Raw genomic sequence first — 20000 nt, forward strand, 5'->3', positions numbered from 1 at the left:
CATTAACAAGTGTCTCCACTGTATTTGGGTTGAGTCTATTCCTTTAAACATTGAACCGCTTGTGGTTCACAAACAATTCCTGATTTCTAGAGGTGTGGAAGTTGGTAGAGTTTTGTTCGGGTGGTTCAGTGAAACAATTATAGTTTCTGAGGTAGAAGTTTTTGGGTGAGGAGGCCCTGCTCTCTACTCCTCCCAGATGTTTAGATTCATTTCATTCCGATCTCACTCTGCATTATTGTAGCCATTTGCTACAGCCCTGTCAACCTATGCCTCTGCCTATCCCTGTTCTCTCCTCTCTGCACAGGCTCCACAAACTGCCCCACACCGCGTGGCTGCTGCCTCTCTAACCTGGTGGTCCCTGCACGCACCCCCACACCCATGGAGTTCCAGGTCTCAGGCAGCCTCTGGAACTGCCCGTTCTGCTGCCAACAAAGCTGACTTCATCCCAGCCTATGCTAATCTCCAGTCCCTCGACTTCCTGGCGCTTGGCCACGAAACATGGATTACCACTGAAACACTGCTACTCCTACTGCTCTCTCTCGTCCTGACCATGTGTTCTGATCCCCGAGAGCATCTGGTCAGAGGGGGTGGTGGCACAGGAATCCTCATCTCTCCCAAGTGGACATTCTCAATTTTTCCCCTAACCCATCTGTCTCTCTCCTCATTTGAATTCCACATGCTGTCACAGTCACTAGCCCATTTAAGCTTTAATATCCTTGTCATCTATCAGCCCTCCAGGTTCCCTTGGAGAGTTCATCAATGAGCTTGGCCTTGATAAGTTCCTTTCCTGAGGATGGCTCACCCCTCACAGTTTTGGGGGATTTCAACCTCCCTATGTCCACATTTGACTCATTTTCTCTCTGCCTCCTTCTTCCACTCCTCTCCTCTTTTGACCTCACCCTCTCACCGTCCCCCCTACTCACAAAGGCAATACGCTTGACCTCATCTTTACTAGATGTGCTCTTCTACTAATCTCACTGCAACTCCCCTCCATGTCTCTGACCACTACTTTGTTTCCTTTTCTCTCCCGCTCTCCTCCCACCTTTTCTCACTCTGCCCCTACACAGATGGTAATGCGCCGCCGCACCTTCGCTTCTCTCTCCCTACTCTCTCCTCTTCCATCCTATCATCTCTTCCCTCTGCTCAATCCTTCTCCCTCCAATCTCCCTGATTCTGCCTCCTCAACCTCTCTCCTCCCTTTCTGCATCCTTTGACTCTCTGTGTCCCCTATCCTCCCGGCTGGCTCGGTCCTCCCCTCCAGCTCCGTGGCTTGATGACCTCGTGCGAGCTCACCGAACAGAGCTCCGGGCAGTGGAGCTGAAATGGAAGAAAACTAAACTCCCCTGCCGACCTGGCATCTTTCATCCCTCCTCTCTACATTTTTCTTCATCTGTTTCTGCCGCTAAGTGCTACTTTCTACCACTCTAAATTCCAAGCCATCTGCCTCTAACCCCTAGGGGAAGCTCTTTTTGCCACATTTTCCCTCCCTGTTGACTTCGTCAACCACTTTGAAAAGAAGGTTGCGCATTCGATCCTCGTTTGTTAAGTCTAATGACACTGCTGGTCCTACTCACACTGCCCTACCCCAGCTTTGACTTCTTTCTCCCCTCTCTCCAGATGAAATCCTCGGTGACTGCAGGCCGCCCAACAACCTGCCCGGCTTGACCCCATCCCCTCCTCTCTTCTCCAGACCATCTCCGGTGACCTTCTCTCCCCTACCTCACCTCGCTGATCAACTCATCCTTGACCGCTGCATGTCCCTTCCGTCTTCAAGAGCGAGAGTTGCTCCCCTTCTCAAAAAACCAACACCGATCCCACTGATGTCAACAACTACAGACCAGTATCCCTTCTTTCTTTTCTTTCCAAACTATTGAGCGTGCCGTCTTTAGCCAACTCTCTTGCTATCTCTCTCAGAATGAGCCCTTCTTGATCCAAACCAGTCAGGTTTCAGGACTGGTCATTCAACTGAGACTGCTCTTCTCTTGTCACGGAGGTCTCTCCGCACTGCTAAAGCTAACTCTCTCTCCTCTGCTCTTGTCCTTCCTAGACCTGTCTGCTGCCTTTGATACTGTGAACCATCAGATCCTCCTCTCCACCCTCTCCGAGCTGGGCATCTCCGGCGCGGCTCACTCCTGGATTGCGTCCTACCTGACCGGTCACCCCACCAAGTGACGTGACGAGAGCTGTCTCCGCACCACGATTCTCTCACCACTGGTGTCCCCCGGGCTCAGTTCTAGGCCCTCTCCTTTTCTCCCTATACACCAAGTCACTTGGCTCTGTCATATCCTCACATGGCCTCTCCTATCATTGCTACGCTGACGATACACAACTAATCTTCTCCTTTCCCCCTTCTGATAACCAGGTATGGGAATCGCATCTCTGCATGTCTGGCAGACATATCAGTATGGATGACGGATCACCACCTCAAGCTGAACCCCTGGCAAGACGGAGCTGCTCTTCCTCCCGGAAGGACTGCCCGTTCCATGATCTCGCCATACGGTTGACAACTCCGCTGTGTCCTCCTCCCAGAGTGGAAGAGCCTAGGCGTGACTCTGGACAACACCCTGTCGTTCTCCGCCAACATCAAGCGGTGACCCGCTCCTGCAGGTTCATGCTCTACAACATTCGAGAGTCACCCTGCCTTACACAGGAGGCGGCACAGGTCCTAATCCAGGCACTTGTCATCTCCGTCTGGACTACTGCAATCGCTGTTGGCTGGCCTCCCTGCCTGTGCCATTAAAGCCCCTACAACTCATCCAGAATCGCAGCCCGTCTGGTGTTCAACCTTCCCAAGTTCTCTCACGTCACCCCCCTCCTCCGCACACTCCACTGGCTTCCAGTTGAAGCTCACATCCGCTACAAGACCATGGTGCTTGCCTATGGAGCAGTGAGAGGCAGCACCTCTGTACCTTCGGGCTCTGATCAGTCCCTACACCCAAAGCAGGGCACTGCGTTCATCCACCTCTGGCCTGCTGGCTCCCTTCCTCTGCGGAAGCATAGTTCCCGCTCAGCCCAGTCCAAGCTATTCGCTGCTCTGGCACCCCAATGGTGGAACAAGCTCCCTCACGGCGCCAGGACAGCGGAGTCACTCACCACCTTCCGGAGACATTTGAAACCCCCACCTCTTTAAGGAATACCTGGGATAGGATAAAGTAATCCTTCTCCAAAAAAAATTTGTAAAGTGGTTATCCCACTGGCTATAGGATGAACGCACCAATTGGTGAGTCAGCTCTGGATAAGAGCGTCTGCTAAATGACGTAAATGTGCCCTTGAGCAAGGCACTTAACCCTAATTGCTCCTGTAAGTCGCTCTGGATAAGAGCGTCTGCTAAATGACTAAAATGTAAACGTAAATGTATTTCTGATCAATTTGATGTTATTTTAATGGACAAAAAAAGTACTTTTTCTTTCGAAAACAAGGACATTTCTAAGTGACCCCAAACTTTTGAACGGTAGTGTATGTTTGTACAGAAGAGAGAGGCTTTGAGTCAAATCCATTTCAACCTGCTCACTGTGTTCTACTAGAGATAAATCCTAATTTAATCTTTGTTTCTTATGCTGGGAAGATGTAGAGCTCTGAGCTCTATATGAATGAAACTTCATCTAAGGTTGCATCCCAAATAGCAACCTATTCCCTGTAGTACACTAGTTTTGACCTGGGCCCATTGGGTTCTGGTCAAAAGTAGTGCCTATGTGGGAATATGGTGCCATTGTCGCAACCTGAATAATCATGTGAACAGCTAATGTAAGAAGGTATTAGAGTTATGGACTGTCACTGTACTGAACTGTGCTCCTGTCCGTCATCATAGTAATTAGAAAGGTCTATTTATCCTGACTGTGAGGACTGCATCTTCCTCATGAGTGTTGCTCCAGGCTAGATAGTAAATCACATCAGATCAGTGGCATCTATAGAGTCATATATATATATAGAAATGGCTCTGCCTCACACATCCTTCCTCTACATCAGACCACACACACACATCTATAAATCTATTTTTATTACATCAAGGTTGTCAAAACACAGGAAAGCAAATCTCTCTCTCTGCCCTCCACCACTCCATCCTCACCCCCTCTCCCCTCACCCACCTCTACCCCTCACCCATCCTCTCCCCCACACTCTACCCCTCACCCATCCTCTCCCCCACACTCTACCCCTCACCCATCCTCTCACCCACACTCTACCCCTCACCCATCCTCTCCCCCTCGCTCCCTCATCTTTCTGTCCCAGGCAGCATTGAGTCCCTTCATGTAGATTTCTCTGTGAAGCAGCAGCAACGTCTCCAAGTCCTCCATTCAAACTCCCAAACAAGGCCACACACCTCTCTGTCTCTCTCGTTGTTGTAATGTAACAAAAAGTTAGGCCTCAGTTGAAGCCTCAGACCGTAGTGACTCTCATGACCAGCTCCCGGCTGCTGTTGCTGGGCTGCGGAGGCTGGGGCTGGACCTGAGTGGTGCGGGGCTCCTGCTGCGTCGTCCAGAGGTGCTGGGTGAGCAGGTGGAGGATGTTGTACGCACAGTGGTGGTCCGGCAGGGATGGTGGCCCCCGTGGCTCTGCTCCGACATTGAGTCCTGCGTCGTCCCGTCGTCAGGCTGGCGGTTGTGGTCGCGGTATAGCCCGCCGCGGAGGCAGCCACTGCGGCCATGAGGGAGGAGGTGGAGGGGAAGCCATGTCATCCCGGCCTGACCCGGGGAGGGAGCACTCGTCTGGGGTTGGGCAGGGCCAGGTGTCTGGGCGTGAGCCTGGATTTCTGGTGGTCCTCAGTGTCTTTGATCTTGTCAGTAGTTGAGCACCTTCCACTGCTGGTTCACAGCCTGCCAGCGGTTAAGATCCTGAACACTGAGGGTCCTTCATGGACGATCAGCGCTAGAGAGAGAGACAGAGAGAAAGAGGGGAGGTTGTCAGTTACACATGAATACATCCCAAATCCAACATGAGTTGGTAGCATTCATAATTCACAGAGGGAGTCCTCCAGAGCTCTGTCTGTGGAGTCTTGATATGTCCCTCCTCAAGTGTCCTGATTGGAGAAGGAATGAATGAGGGAGAGGAGGGAGGGAGGAGGAGGGAATGAATGAGGGAGAGGGGAGGAGGAGGGAGGAGGAGGGAATGAATGAGGGAGAGGAGAGGAGGAGGAGGGAATGAATGAGGGAGAGGAGGAGAAGAGAGAGGCGAGGAGAGAGGAGGAGGAGGCGGTGTATTCCATAGGGGACTACGTTGCAAACAAGTAGAATTGCTTTAACGCGTTATCCCCTGGGTTGTGCATCTTTTCCCCCCAATAAATCAATCAAGGAAGGAAGGAAGGAGGACAGGAAGAAGAAAGAAGAGACGTTCCTCTGTGTGCCCGGCCTCACCGATGCAGACGAGGTCCATGAATCAGCACATGGCGTAGCAGATCTGGAAGAGCAGGTCCTGGCGCTGCCACTTGGCCGAGGGACTGAGGGAGGACCACACCAGCCAGGAGATAGAGGCCATGAGGAACAGGGTGCCCAACACGGCCGCAGCTATCTGGACCTTCTCTATCACTGTCAGAGAGATGGCCTGCCACTGGGATGGAGAGACAGGGGGAGGGGGGAGAGCGAGAGGGAGGGGAGGGGAGAGATAGAGAGGGGTAGAGAGAGAGGGGGAGAGAGAGCAAGAGAAGGGAGAGAAAGAGAGAGAGGGAGAGAGAAGGAAAGGAGGAAGAGAGACTACATCATCATCATCACATACTATTCATGCACACTAATACACTAGTATTAACCCTATCTCTCTGCAGTGATGTGTGACATGCACCCAATTAGAGCTCTCCTCTTCATCCCCTAAAACCCTGCCCCGACTCAAGTCTAAGAGACGGTGAGTCACACACACACACACACACCGTACCTGTAGTGGGTTGTTGGTGCTGATAGCGATGACGTGGTACTTGTAGTAGCAGAGCTCACAGCTCCAGGAGCCTCTCACTGATCCACTTGATGAGGCAGGGCTCATGGGTACACGGACCGACCCACTGCAGCGACCACGGGCTCAGCAGCTCCCCCTTTGGGATACAAAAGAAAACGCTGCTATCGGTTTGTATTACAGTGAGCCAGCTGAGTTTTTGGCCATGGTGTGAACAATTATTTATATATACACTGGATGACTGATAGGGGGCGCTGTGTTGACGCCACCGCGCCTCCATCTTGGCACTCCTACACCATTGTAAAAAATATTTTGGAAGCTATAGAAATGTATTTATTAATGTCTACATTTGTTTTTGCCACGTTTATCCTATTACAGATACCTTAATGCATACTTTTAACTGATATTATGTGAGCTAAACATAAAAATAAAAAATTGAAAAATATATAAAAATATTATCCTTAAAGTATATATATTTTTTATTACTAATGTTACTGTCCCCAATATAACAAAAAATACTTAAATGCATGCAATTTTGTCCTTCAAACATTTAATTGAAACGGTCACAATTCAATGTGTTCTTTGGAGGACTGCTCCTACTGGGGAGTGCAATATGGCCGACCAGTGGCTTCAAAGCCCTCATTGGCCAATACATAGCATCAGTAATCCAGGGGTTGCAATCCAGGGTTTTTATATACATTGGTGACACAGGGCTAATCTGGCACCTATTCATATAGTGCATCACCTTTAGCCAGAGCAGTAGTAGTGCAGTAATAGGGTCCATTTTTGGACAAAGCCACGTTCTGTCTCCATTTCCATGGACCCACAGCTTTGGAGAACGGTAGAGGTAAAGCCTTGTCTCTAGAGTTACCAGTGAAACGGGCCCTTCAGTTTCTGCACCTACATATCCTCACTGACTCTGGAACTCTATCTGTCAGAGTGTGGATCCTCCAGACAGACAGACAGGGCTGTGGTTTCTGGTTTCTTACCTCCCAAAGCTCATGTAATCTGTTTGAACAGAGACCTCCCTCAGAGATTAATCCTTACCGCTCTTATCCTGTTAGTGTGAAAGTTTGTGTGTGTGTGTGTGTGTAGTGCGTGTGTGTAGTGCGTGTGTGCGTGTGTGTGTGAGTGTGTGTGATTCTCACATCAGTGCGTTCTACCGTGAACCTGTCATTTATAATCCTCCAGAGAGAGTGATAGCGAGAGAGAGAATTTATCACCAAGGACAGCTCAGAGAGAGAAAGTGAGGGTGACACGTTAGTGTGTGACACTCATTAAAAAGCTACCAATATTACCAATATAATTTATTCATTCTGGTTCCAGACATCTCACAGCTACCATGGTTATCCATGAGCATGCCACATCCTCTCTGGTTAGTTCTCTGGTCAGATGAGTCCTTTGCCAGGATCTTCTCTAATAAGAACCATTGTGTGTGTGTGTTTTTTGTGAGAGAGAGAGAGAGAGAGAGAGAGAGAGAGAGAGAGAGAGAGAGAGAGAGAGAGAGAGAGAGAGAGAGAGAGAGAGAGAGAGAGAGAGAGAGAGAGAGAGAGAGAGAGAGAGAGAGAGAGAGAGAGAGAGAGAGAGAGAGAGAGAGAGAGTTAGGGAGCTGGGGAGAGAGAGAGATGTTAGAGGGAGCTGGGGGAGAGAGAGAGAGTGTTAGGAGAGCTGGGGAGAGAGAGAGAGAGAGATGTGAGGGAGCTGGGGAGAGAGAGAGAGAGATGTTAGGGAGCTGGGGGGGAGAGAGAGAGATGTTAGGGAGCTGGGGAGAGAGAGAGAGAGAGGGTGTTAGGGGCTGGGGAGAGAGAGATGTTAGGGAGCTGGGGAGAGAGAGATGTTAGGGAGCTGGGGGAGAGAGAGAGATGTTAGGGAGCTGGGGAGAGAGAGAGAGATGTTAGGAGCTAGAGAGAGAGAGAGAGAGAGATGTTAGGGAGCTGGGGGCAGAGGGAGAGAGAGATGTTAGGGAGCTGGGGGAGAGAGAGAGAGATGTTAGGGAGCTGGGGGAGAGAGAGAGAGAGAGAGAGAGAGGGAGCTGGAGAGGAGAGAGAGATGTTAGGGAGCTGGAGAGAGAGAGATGTTAGGGAGCTGGGGGAGAGAGAGAGAGAGAGAGAGATGTTAGGGAGCTGAGAGAGAGAGAGAGAGAGAGAGAGAGAGAGAGAGAGAGAGAGAGAAACAGCATGTCAGAAATCAGCTCAATGTAATTGAAGAATCCATAGACTCTAACCACTTCTGGGAAAATTGGAAAACACTAAACAAACAACAAACGAAGAGCTATCTATCCAAAACGGAGATGTATGGGTAAACCACTTCTCCAATCTTTTTGGCCCTATAACAGAGAACAAACAGCAAAAAAATATACATGATCAAATGCAAATCTTAGAATCAACTATTAAAGACTACCAGAACCCACTGGATTCTCCAATTACATTGAATGAACTACAGGACAAAATACAAACCCTTCAACCCAAAAAGTCCTGTGGTGTTGATGGTATCCTCAATGAAATGATAAAATATACAGACCACAAATTTCAATTAGCTATACTTAAACTCTTTAACATCATCCTTAGCTCTGGCATCTTCCCCAATATCTGGAACCAAGGACTGATCACCCCAATCCACAAAAGTGGAGACAAATTTGACCCCAATAACTACCGTGGGATATGCGTCAACAGCAACCTTGGGAAAATCCTCTGCATTATCATTAACAGCAGACTAGTTCATTTCCTCAGTGAAAACAATGTACTGAGCAAATGTCAAATTGGCTTTTTTACCAAATTACCGATACGACAGACCACGTATTCACCCCCTGCACACCCTAATTGACAAACAAACAAACCAAAACAAAGGCAAAAGTCTTCTCATGCTTTGTTGATTTCAAAAGCTTTTGACTCAATTTGGCATGAGGGTCTGCTATACAAATTGATGGAAAGTGGGGTTGGGGGAAAACATATGACATTATAAAATCCATGTACACAAACAACAAGTGTAAAGGTTAAAATTGCGAAAAACATACACATTTCTTTCCACAGGGCCGTAGGGTGAGACAGGGATGCAGTTTAAGCCCCACCCTCTTCAACATATATATCAACGAATTGGCGAGGCACTAGAACAGTCTGCAGCACCCGGCCTCACCCTACTAGAATCTGAAGTCAAATGTCTTCTGTTTGCTGACCGATCTGGTGCTTCTGTCACCAACCAAGGAGGGCCTAGCAGCACCTAGATCTTCTGCACAGATTCTGTCAGACCTGGGCCCTGACAGTAAATCTCAGTAAGACAAAAATAATGGTGTTCCAAAAAAGGTCCAGTTGCCAGGACCACAAATACAAATTCCATCTTAGACACCGTTGCCCTAGAGCACACAAAAAACTATACATACCTCGGCCTAAACATCAGCGCCACAGGTAACTTCCACAAAGCTGTGAACGATCTGAGAGACAAGGCAAGAAGGGCCTTCTATGCCATCAAAAGGAACATAAAATTTGACATACCAATTAGAATCTGGCTAAAAATACTTGAATCAGTTATAGAACCCATTGCCCTTTATGGTTGTGAGGTCTGGGGTCCGCTCACCAACCAAGAATTCACAAAATGGGACAAAAACCAAATTGAGACTCTGCATGCAGAATTCTGCAAAATCATCCTCCGTGTACAACGTAAAACACCAAATAATGCATGCAGAGCAGAATTAGGCCAATACCCGCTAATTATCAAAATCCAGAAAAGAGCCGTTAAATTCTATAACCACTTAAAAGGAAGCGATTCCCAAACCTTCCATAACAAAGCCATCACCTACAGAGAGATGAACTTGGAGAAGAGTCCCCTAAGTAAGCTTGTCCTGGGGCTCTGTTCACAAACACAAACAGACCCCACACAGCCCCAGGACAACAACAACAACACAACTAGACCCAACCAAATCATGAGAAAACAAAAGAGAATTACTTGACACATTGGAAAGAACAAACAAAAAAACAGAGCAAAACTAGGGAATGCTATTTGGCCCTAAACAGAGAGTACACAGTGGCAGAATACCTGACCACTGTGACTGACCCAAACTTAAGGAAAGCTTTGACTATGTACAGACTCAGTGAGCATAGCCTTGCTATTGAGAAAGGCCGCCGTAGGCAGACCTGGCTCTCAAGAGAAGACAGGCTATGTGCACACTGCCCACAAAATGAGGTGGAAACTGAGCTGCACTTCCTAACCTCCTGCCAAATGTATGACCATATTAGAGACACATATTTCCCTCAGATTACAGCGATCCACAAAGAATTCGAAAACAAACCCAATTTTGATAAACTCCCTTATCTACTGGGTGAAAAACCACAGATGTGCCATCACAGCTGCAAGATTTGTGACCTGTTGCCACAAGAAAAGGGGCAACCAGTGAAGAACAAACACCATTGTAAATACAACCCATATTTATGTTTATTTATTTTCCCATTTGTACTTTAACTATTTGCACATTGTTACAACACTGAATATATACATAATATGATATTTGAAATGTCTTTATTCTTTTGAAACTTCTGAGTGTAATGTTTTACTGTTAATATTTATTGTTTATTTCACTTTTGTTTACTATCTACTTCACTTGCTTAGGCAATGTTAACACACGTTCCATGCCAATAAAGCCCTTAAATTGATGAGAGAGAGAGAAGAGAGAGAGAGAGAGAGAGAGAGAGAGAGAGAGAGAGAGAGAGAGAGAGAGAGAGAGAGAGAGAGAGAGAGAGAGAGAGAGAGAGAGAGAGAGAGAGAGAGAGAGACAGAGAACAGACAGACAGACAGACAGACAGACAGAGAGACAGACAGACAGACACAGAAGACACAGACACAGAGACAGACACAGACAGACAGACAGAGAGACAGAACACACAGACACAGACACAGACACAGCAGACAGACACAGACACAGACACAGACACAGACACACACACACACACACACACACACACACACACACACACACACACACACACACACACACACACACAGAGAGAGAGACCACAGCACTCAAGGGAGTGATAGAAAAAACTTATTCTACTTTCCCTAAGGCACAAGTGGTTATCTCAACCCTGTTACCACGAAAAGATTTCCACCCTGCTACCATACAGTGGGTAAATGCAAGTATTTCCCGTGACTGTGCATCAAAACCAAATGTCTACCTGGCCCACCACTCCACCCTGGACGTGAACAGCCTTTACGATCAGGTCCACCTATACAAGGCAGCAGTGCCCACCTTCGCCGGACCCCAAAGGATATCGCCCTCAACCGCAGACCCAACACCTCACACAGGAGCAACAGATCAACAGACACCCCGCCCAGACCAGCGAGACACTCTCCCAGACCTGCGGGACCCCCCAGGACCTACACAGAGGACCCCGTGAGAGAGGACCTACATCCAGACCACAGCACCATCAGACACATCTACACCCCCGACCCCACCAATTACTCCCCCCAAGTCAACCATGCCCACACCCCATTTAGGCCCCCTCAGATCAGACCTATGTGCTACCTATATCCCCCCACTAGAATCCCCATACTTTAATGAAGACAGCTTCTCCATCCTGGAGGAGGAAATCAATCATTTCCAGACCCAGGGACATGTACTAGTCTGTGGCGACCTAAATGCCAGAACTGGACAAGAACCTGACACCCTCAGCACACAGGGGGACAAACACCTACCTGGGAGGTGGCAGCATTCCCCTCCCCCATATGCCCCCTAGGCACAACTACTACAACATAACCAACAAAAACGGGTCACGACTCCTGCAGCTCTGTCGCACACTGGGTAGGGTATGTACATAGTCAATGGTAGGCTTCGAGGGGACTCCTATGGTAGGTACACCTATAGCTCATCTCTTGGCAGTAGTACTGTAGACTACTTTATCACTGACCTCAACCCAGAGCCTCTCAGAGCGTTCACAGTCAGCCCACTGACACCCCTATCAGACCACAGCAAAATCACAGTCTACTTGAACAGAGCAATACTCAATCATGAGGCATCAAAGCCAAAGGAACTGAATAATATTAGGAAATGCTATAGATGGAAGGAAAGTAGTGTTGAAACCTACCAAAAAACAATTAGGCAACAACAAATTCAATCCATTCTAGACAACTTCCTGGACAAAACGTTCCACTGTAATAGTGAAGGTGTAAACTTGGCAGTAGAAAACCTAAACAGTATATTTGACCTCTCAGCTTCCTATCAAATCTAAAAATCTCTAACAGAAAACCAAAGAAAAGTAACAACAGTGATAAATGGTTTGATGAAGAATGCAAAAACCTAAGAAAGAAATTGAGAAACCTATCCAACCAAAAACATAGAGACCCAGATAACTGAGCCTACGCCTTCACTATGGTGAATCACTAAAACACTACAGAAATACACTACGGAAAAAGAAGGAACAGCATGTCAGAAATCAGCTCAATGTAATTGAAGAATCCATAGACTCTAACCACTTCTGGGAAAATTGGAAAACACTAAACAAACAACAACACGAAGAGCTATCTATCCAAAACGGAGATGTATGGGTAAACCATTTCTCCAATCTTTTGGCCCTATAACAGAGAACAAACAGCAAAAAAAATATACATGATCAAATGCAAATCTTAGAATCAACTATTAAAGACTACCAGAACCCACTGGATTCTCCAATTACATTGAATGAACTACAGGACAAAATACAAACCCTCCAACCCAAAAAGGCCTGTGGTGTTGATGGTATCCTCAATGAAATGATAAAATATACAGACCACAAATTTCAATTAGCTATACTTAAACTCTTTAACATCATCCTTAGCTCTGGCATCTTCCCCAATATTTGGAACCAAGGACTGATCACCCCAATCCACAAAAGTGAGACAAATTTGACCCCAATAACTACCGTGGGATATGCGTCAACAGCAACCTTGGGGGAAAATCCTCTGCATTATCATTAACAGCAGACTAGTTCATTTCCTCAGTGAAAACAATGTACTGAGCAAATGTCAAATTGGCTTTTAACCAAATTACCGTACGACAGACCACGTATTCACCCTGCACACCTAATTGACAAACAAACAAACCAAAACAAAGGCAGAGTCTTCTCATGCTTTGTTGATTTCAAAAAAAGCTTTTGACTCAATTTGACATGAGGGTCTGCTATACAAAATTGATGGAAAGTGGGGTTGGGGGAAAAACATAGGACATTATAAAATCCATGTACACAAACAACAAGTGTGCGGTTAAAATTGGCAAAAAACACACACATTTCTTTCCACAGGGCCGTGGGGTGAGACAGGGATGCAGTTTAAGCCCCACCCTCTTCAACATATATATCAACGAATTGGCGAGGGCACTAGAACAGTCTGCAGCACCCGGCCTCACCCTACTAGAATCTGAAGTCAAATGTCTACTGTTTGCTGATGATCTGGTGCTTCTGTCACCAACCAAGGAGGGCCTACAGCATCACCTAGATCTTCTGCACAGATTCTGTCAGACCTGGGCCCTGACAGTAAATCTCAGTAAGACAAAAATAATGGTGTTCCAAAAAAGGTCCAGTTGCCAGGACCACAAATACAAATTCCATCTAGACACCGTTGCCCTGGAGCACACAAAAAACGATACATACCTCGGCCTAAACATCAGCGCCACAGGTAACTTCCACAAAGCTGTGAACGATCTGAGAGACAAGGCAAGAAGGGCCTTCTATGCCATCAAAAGGAACATACAATTTGACATACCAATTAGGATCTGGCTAAAAATACTTGAATCAGTTATAGAACCCCATTGCCCTTTATGGTTGTGAGGTCTGGGGTCCGCTCACCAACCAAGAATTCACAAAATGGGACAAACACCAAATTGAGACTCTGCATGCAGAATTCTGCAAAAACATCCTCCGTGTACAACGTAAACACCAAATAATGCATGCAGAGCAGAATTAGGCCAATACCCGCTAATTATCCAAATCCAGAAAAGAGACGTTAAATTCTATAACCACTTAAAAGGAAGTGATTCCCAAACCTTCCATAACAAAGCCATCACCTACAGAGAGATGAACTTGGAGAAGAGTCCCCTAAGTAAGCTGGTCCTGGGGCTCTGTTCACAAACACAAACAGACCCCCACAGAGCCCCAGGACAACAACAACAACAACACAATTAGACCCAACCAAATCATGAGAAAACAAAAAAGAATTACTTGACACTTTGGAAAGAACAAACAAAAAAACAGAGCAAACTAGAATGTTATTTGGCCCTAAACAGGAGAGTACACAGTGGCAGAATACCTGACCACTGTGACTGACCCAAACTTAAGGAAAGCTTTGACTATGTACAGACTCAGTGAGCATAGCCTTGCTATTGAGAAAGGCCGTGAGGCAGACCTGGCTCTCAAGAGAAGACAGGCTATGTGCACACTGCCCACAAAATGAGGTGGAAACTGAGCAGCACTTACTAACCTCCTGCCAAATGTATGACCATATTAGAGACACGTATTTCCCTCAGATTACAGCGATCCACAAAGAATTCGAAAACAAACCCAATAATGATAAACTACCTTATCTACTGGGTGAAAAACCACAGTGTGCCATCACAGCTGCAAGATTTGTGACCTGTTGCCACAAGAAAAGGGCAACCAGTGAAGAACAAACACCATTGTAAATACAACCCATATTTATTTTTATTTATTTTCCCATTTGTACTTGTTTCCTATTTGCACATTGTTACAACACTGTATATATACATAATATGACATTTGAAATGTCTTTATTCTCTTGTTTTAATTCTTCGGTTGTTAACACAAACATCCAGAATAGAATCCAATTGATTTATTGTCCTCAGAGATGGACATTATTTTTCACAGAGAGCACTATTCTAAACCCAACTATTCTAAACCCAAACATCTATAATGACATCTCTCCTGTTCCTTTCTTCAGAGAAAGACAGGCAATTATCTAGACTAAATGACCACACTATCTATGTAATACAAACAGGTGTATATAGGCTGGCAGATAAATGCATGTGTACCCAGTGCAGCCTGCTGTCTGGTAGTTAGGCTACAACAACATGAGTTTAAAAAGAAGTCCGAACTGGCACGTTGGTTATCCAACCTAATTCAAGCTATACCACCCGGGATCCAACTGTCCTGTACTGTCTGTGACATTAGTCAGACTAGCAGAGTAGGTTCAACAAGTGTCTGAAACAAGGTTTACATTCAATAACATATTACACTGGGCAGAGAGAGAGAGAGAGAGAGAGAGAGAGAGAGAGAGAGAGAGAGAGAGAGAGAGAGAGAGAGAGAGAGAGAGAGAGAGAGAGAGAGAGAGAGAGAGAGAGAGAGAGAGAGAGAGAGAGAGAGAGAGAGAGAGAGAGAGAGAGAGAGAGAGAGAGAGAGAGAGAGAGAAGAGAGAGAGAGAGAGAGAGAGAGAGAGAGAGAGAGAGAGAGAGAGAGAGAGAGAGAGAGAGAGAGAGAGAGAGAGAGAGAGAGAGAGAGAGAGAGAGAGAGAGAGAGAGAGAGAGAGAGAGAGAGAGAGAGAGAGAGAGAGAGAGAGAGAGAGAGAGAGAGAGAGAGAGAGAGAGAGAGAGAGAGAGAGAGAGAGAGAGAGAGAGAGAGAGAGAGAGAGAGAGAGAGAGAGAGAGAGAGAGAGAGAGAGAGAGAGAGAGAGAGAGAGAGAGAGAGAGAGAGAGAGAGAGAGAGAATAGCGGTCCTTTCAGATTGACAGACAGCATCAGGTAGCATTAACAACACTGGTTCTCCTGAATGTATTTTATTGTCTCCCTCTGCTCCCAGACCGAGCCAAAGCTTTAATGCAGACTCTCTTTATACTGAGGATGCACACCTCAAAATGGCACCCTATTCCTATGGGCACACCTTATGGCCCTGGTCAAAAGTAGTGCACTAGATAGGGAATAGGTGCCATTTTGACACAACCTAATTTATCTACAGAACCAAAAAGCTTTAGCAGCCTGCCAGCCAGAGACTGGCTGACCGTGACTACCACTCCAGGCAGTGGTATTATATAATGTGATGTCATTTGGAGGAGAGAGAGAGATGCTCTTTAGTGTTCTCCAAGGGCATCATCAGACACTAGACTAGTGTCTCCCTAAATGTCAACACAGGGACAGGCCATGAGGCGTTTGTCTTCACAACTTAAAGAGACGGGGGGTGAAGATGGGGCAAATTCAGGGTCTTCCACTTTTTCTTACCAGGAACCCCCACCCAGGCAAACTGGTGACCCAGGGACCCCGCCCAGGCAAACCGGTGACCCAGGGGGCCCCGCCCAGGCAAACTGGTGACCCAGGGACCCCCGACCCAGGCAAACCGGTGACCCAGGGGCCCCCGCCCAGGCAAACTGGTGACCCAGGGACCCCGCCCAGGCAAACCGGTGACCCAGGGACCCCTGCCCAGGCAAAAGGCAAACCCAGGATCCCCATCATATGTTAGCAAAAAAAATGTTTGTTTCACGTCTTGTCTTATCATCAGGTGAATGACAAGGATAAGTCATCAACATTTCTAAATAAATAGATTTAGTAGATTGTTTTATTTTATTTTGACCTCCCCACATTATAATTAGAAGAAGAAGTGTAAACTCTAACATAGCCTATTAGATAGAAAGGTAACTCCAAACACATGTTCGCTAATAGCAGCTGTTTAGCTGGTTAAACAAGGTTAGCCATGTGTTGGCGGAAATTAATTAAGTCAAGAAAGCTTACCAGCAGCCAGCAGCACTCACGGGTGCTTTTTCAAAGCTTATGGCCGTGTTCCTCTGCCCAGGCGTTGCTGACGCCTGCCAGATCTTACAACGCCTGGATAGGTATTTTACTTATCAGCTAATCACATCATATGTTATAGCAATCTGGTGCCCTACAGCACAGTCGATGACGTGGCACGCAACCATTGGATGATGCATGCAAAGTCTGAGCAGGGGAACGTGCCCATTGTCATATACTCCAGTGAGTTAAATTTGCTCAATATTAGGAATTGAGGAATAAAGTTGACATCCTTAGAAAGAAGATATTATCCTATTTTCTACTGAATGTATGTCATTTAAAATGTGTTTATTCTGTTGTTGTTAGTGATATTCATAAAAACTATTCAATAGAAAAAAAAGAAAAAAACTATGTTTTATTTTTTATACATATCTATTTTCGCGGACCCCTTGCAGTACCACAGACCCTGGGTTGAATACCCCTGGGCTAGTTGACGCACAGGACTAGGTCACAAATTAAACACACACACACAGTGCATGCCATGTACAGTAGGACACAAATTGACTGCATTACTTCCTGAATTGACTGCATTGAAATAGCATTGACCGCAACCTCATTGACTTCCCTTAGAGGTGAGTGGATCAGGATGGGAAAAGGTATGTGCAGCGCCCATTCACCACAGCCCAAGGATGAAGCCTATGTTGGCCCTGATGCACCAGCACCTATTCAAACATCAATCCACCTTCACACTGAGCTGTCTACGTGGGCCGGTGACTTTGTAAATGGGAGTTCTTCTGAGTCAGGTAATCCAAGACCATGTGGCCGTAGCTACACTCCCTGGCTGAATCTCAACAGTCTAAAGTGGTGTCCCCTTCCTTCTCTCCTTGTCTCCCATTCTCCATCTGATGATGTGAAAGACCAGGACAGGTGGAAAGCAAAAACCTGCTATAGGAGATTTTAGGACTTTAGACTATTGAGATGCACCCGGTGTTACCTGAGTCCACTACTTCCTCTGGTCTTTCTGTAGAGTTCTCCTCTCTGTCATGTTCTGTTCCTATCTCCTCTGTCTAAGACAGGGCTTGCTCTGTGAATTATAGTACTCCTACGTTTACATGGCCATCGGAAGTGAGAAAGTGAGAAAATCATTATTTATGTTCTCAAGCATAAGAGAGAGAGAGAGAGAGAGAGAGAGAGAGAGAGAGAGAGAGAGTGTGAGAGAGAGAGAGAGAGAGAGAGAGAGAGAGAGAGAGAGAGAGAGAGAGAGAGAGAGAGAGAGAGAGAGAGAGAGAGAGAGAGAGAGAGAGAGAGAGAGAGAGAGAGAGAGAGAGAGAGAGAGAGAGAGAGAGAGAGAGAGAGAGAGAGGAGAGAGAGAGAGAGAGAGAGAGAGAGAGAGAGAGAGAGAGAGAGAGAGAGAGAGAGAGAGAGAGAGAGAGAGAGAGAGAGAGAGAGAGAGAGAGAGAGAGAGAGAGAGAGAGAGAGAGAGAGAGAGAGGACAGCTCCAGTGTTTTGAAACACTTTGAAAGACATCCTTGTTAGCAACAATTAGTCATATACAGTCAAGGCCCCATGTAGCTCAGTTGGTAGAGCATGGCACTTGCAACGCCAGGGTTGTGGGTTCGATTCCCACGGGGGGCCAGTATGAAAATACTGTATGTACTCACTAACTGTAAGTCGCTCTGGATAAGAGCATCTGCTAAATTTCGTAAATGTAAATGTCTGACTATAGGTCTACTTATATGTCTATTGTCTACCTGTAAGGCCACTCACCTGTTCTGGACCTTGGAAACATATCCTGCACTGGGGAGTCCTAACACCACTGTCTGTGCGACTGTTCAGGGAGAATCTCTCCTCACACTTCTCTTTGGAGCAGTCCTCCTCAGAGCTGCCATAGTCCAGGGGTCCAGTCTGTCCCGTAGCATGCAGCCATTCCTCTGTTGCTTTAGGCTCGTTTGTCCCGGCAGAATGAGGCTCTCCTGTCGGCGGGGCAGGGGCAGCATAACCATCCGCCTCTGGTGGAGGTGCACTCGCTGCAGAGTTGCTGTTGTCGGCGGCAACATCATTGCCGATGCCGGACCCATTGCTGTCCGTGTATTGTCCGTTCATGCAGGATGATCGCCGGTGGCGGAGCCGGGACCGGCGGTCTGAGTAAGAAAACCTTCAGGTCACTGAACAAAACGCAACAGCGGCCTTTGGGCATGCCCCCTGGCGGCGGAGCAGCATCGGTCTCCGGCTCAACAATCCCCCAGCACCATACAACCACCCCGAGAGACAACAACATGTGCCCGTCTGTTTCTATAGGGAGGATACAGGTGTACATTTGTATTCATAAATATGCAGAGCACATGAAGAGAAAAGAAAAAGCTTACTGTTATTTCGTTGAGATGATCCGAAAGAGGAGTTCCTCTGTTGTGTCTTTTCCAGTTTGGTTGAATGGCATTCTTTCTCCAACAGCTATTCCCTCAACAGCTATTTTCAATTTAGTTCCAAATTCTAAAATCGAATCAGCCTGAATAAATCGAATGAGTTGGTGTACGCGCACCACCACACATCCTTTCTCACCCTTGTCAGATACCCTATCGTGCACTAGCCTTGGAGCTTGCGTTTATGCCTGTAACAAATAAGTCATTGCTCAGGCTAAAGGAAAACCCTGACTATATACCAAACAAATAGACTCACATGTCTCATATACCTCGAGAAAATGGGCAGGAACCTAGCTGAGCATCCTCCCGTTGCATTTCAATGGCAGCACACCAGGGCAATGGCATCACAAACCGAATCATGGGAACAAGACTATACTATTGAGATCTTTTCATTCTTGTCTAGCCCACTCTCCCGTTGCCTATTATCGATCCTGTGTTGCAGCCTATCATGTCTCCATTAATCCAACAGCTTTGTTTCTTGCGGGCCTTCTACCAACAATGTCCCATTACATGTTGTAATAACAGTCACTATGTGGACAGTGGTCCTTGATATAACCGTTCCCCCACCCCGTTGACCAGTCGAGCCCTGTTTAAATCATCCTTTCTCTATCCTCTATCCGATGGAGGCTTTAAAGGCTATGTCCTCGGCTGAAGTCATACAGTTCCCACGGTAGTTTGCGTTCGTCGCCTGTCAATTCCACGGTCTGTCTGAGAAGGTGAGGCTATTCCCACAACAAAAGCCTACAAGATCATTTAGGGATGTCACGAACATGCCCTGGGCTTCGCTTCCACAGAGCCTAGGCTCCTACCGTCATTTTTTCTCACACGGAGTATCCTCTTTACAAGCGGGTAACCCTCATATTTTAACAACATAACAGTGCTTGAATTCACCCCAAAACGGTTGTTGTCATGCCTTTGGTCGACAGGGAGCAGCGAAGCCGGAGAGTGGTGGTTGATGTGTCCGTTGTCTCTGGGCTTTGAAATCCGTTCGACTCGATGGTTCTCTTCTCTCGCCGTAG

At 46.8% G+C, this 20000-nt stretch overlaps 1 pseudogene; it reads right to left on the bottom strand.

Annotated features, from left to right (window-relative positions):
- Nucleotides 1-4188: 4188 nt before the first annotated feature.
- LOC123490649 lies at nucleotides 4189-18839 on the bottom strand (annotated as a pseudogene).
- Nucleotides 18840-20000: the final 1161 nt, after the last annotated feature.

The sequence above is a fragment of the Coregonus clupeaformis genome, unplaced genomic scaffold, assembly GCF_020615455.1.
Source record: "Coregonus clupeaformis isolate EN_2021a unplaced genomic scaffold, ASM2061545v1 scaf4281, whole genome shotgun sequence".
Taxonomy (NCBI): domain Eukaryota; kingdom Metazoa; phylum Chordata; class Actinopteri; order Salmoniformes; family Salmonidae; genus Coregonus; species Coregonus clupeaformis.